Source organism: Arachis ipaensis, chromosome B04 (assembly GCF_000816755.2).
Source record: "Arachis ipaensis cultivar K30076 chromosome B04, Araip1.1, whole genome shotgun sequence".
In the NCBI taxonomy this organism is placed as follows: domain Eukaryota; kingdom Viridiplantae; phylum Streptophyta; class Magnoliopsida; order Fabales; family Fabaceae; genus Arachis; species Arachis ipaensis.
Window position 1 is genome coordinate 10,717,306 of NC_029788.2, and position 2,102 is coordinate 10,719,407.

The 2,102-nt window shown below is 23.0% G+C and overlaps 1 protein-coding gene across 2 annotated transcripts in view; it reads right to left on the reverse strand.

Moving 5' to 3' along the window:
* The window catches only part of LOC107638856 (endoribonuclease Dicer homolog 2), a 23,563-nt gene that overhangs the window by 19,135 nt on the left and 2,326 nt on the right, over positions 1-2,102 (reverse strand). The window lies entirely within an intron of this gene.

Sequence of the window (2,102 nt, forward strand, 5' to 3'; positions counted from 1 at the left end):
ACAAAGAAAATATATAAAAAAATTTGTAGAATCAATTTGGATATAATTATATAAATACTATTTTTTTTATTCCAATAAATTACTATTGTCTAACATCTAACTCAATTTAAAAAAAGGAAATTCAAATATTAGAATAAAAATCACATAAAAATATCTAAATATACAAGAAATTAGGTGTCTAAATATTAGGTTTTTTAAAAAATAGAAAAGGTAACAACCCACTTTAAAAAAATAAATATACTATACATAAAATTTAATTAGACATCTACAAATAATGAACAATTGTTGATGCTTACACACATTTAATTTAATTTTACACTTTCTACTCTTTTTTTTTCTCTTTCTTTTTATCCTGTTCCTTCCATCTTAGCCAATTAGCCATATTGAATATATGATATGTGTGTAGTATGTATAGCACACAAGCATATAGCCGATTTCATTCATCTTCTTCATTTCTTTATGTATTACAAAATAACTTTGTATTAGTATTATTACTCTAGAATACGGAGAAATTTTATTCTTACATCAGGTTAGTTTTAAGCTTCAAGATATCTTGAATTTTAATTAACATATGCATTATTAATTATTATTGTTGAATAAATAGATGGATCGTGATAATAAGTCATTCTATCCAATAAATTATTATATGTTTATATATTTTTACAAAATTGTCATGTTATAAATATTTTTTTGTAGTATAAAAAAAAATTTGGGGCAACAATTTTTAGTATTTTTTATTATCATTTTACCAATACAAATATTAAATTGATTTCAAAAATAAATTTTATTAATTTAAGTGTAAAAATTTTAAAAAATATGAATACAAATTTTATTAATTCATATATATAAATTCTGATAAATATAAATGTAAATTATATATTTTTTATTTGTAAAATCTCTATAAATATGAATCTAAATTATTACTAGTTAAATACTGACAAAAAATAATAATATTTATTGATGATATAGCATTACTCATAAATAATGATATGGGTGCATGTAAGCATCAATCAACTAGAAAATGCTAAATAAATACTAATGGTGTGTAGATAGCTCTTGAGGAAGCTAAGTATACAATTAGTGTGTATGGTTAATCATGGTTGTATGCTATAAAATTAGGTGTGATATGTAGTGTTTTGCAAAAGGACATTGTTGATATAGACCAGAAAAGGAGGCGTAAGAAAGTTTTTTATTTCCAACTTCTGCATGCATAAATTATCTCTAAAAGATACTATATATTCAAATATGCTAACACATGTGAGCTTGATCCTATTAACAGATCTTCTTTCTTTTTTACTTTTTTTTTACCATGACTTATATTAGAGCTAAAATTTAAAAGTGGTAGAAACAAAATTAAAACATGGAAGAAAACTTAAACGAAAGAAAGAATTTGATTGGAAACGACAAAAGTGCAACCTTTACACCGAAACAATACAAAGCCTCACCCAAAAAAAAGGGGGAAAATTGCAAAACCGTTTAGTATACATATATATAGTAGTAGTGGTGGTTGGAGTAAAGGACACGGAAAAAAGAAAAGACTGAAAATGAAAGCTGTCCTGATATTACTTAAAGCCATTATCATTATACCGATTATAATATAGGAAGATGTTCACGTATATCCGATGTCCTTTTTGAAATATGATATTCCAACAACGTTAACCATTTAGGTATAATAATAAAAAAAATAGAAAGTTCAGATTTGGGTATGGTATGCTTATAGTAATTAGTAAAGGTGAACTACTCCCTTAACTTTATTCACCGTATATTGATCCTCTTTTTTTCCTAAATAATAATAATAATAATAATAATAATAATAATAATAATAATAATAATAATAATGCAATGAAAAACACTGTTTTTGTATTATTCTTTATATTTATTATTTTATATATTTAAGTGTGTGAACTTTAAATTAAATACATGTACGATTATCTATATGTTAGAGTAAATGAATATTTAATTATTACATCTAGAACTAAGAAAATGAATGCAATTCTAAAATATATGTACAATTATCTACATATGCAATTAAGAAAATGAAGATTTTGGCTGTTTTGGTCTGAATTTTTTTATTACCTTTTTATTTTTTTTAAAGCCTAATA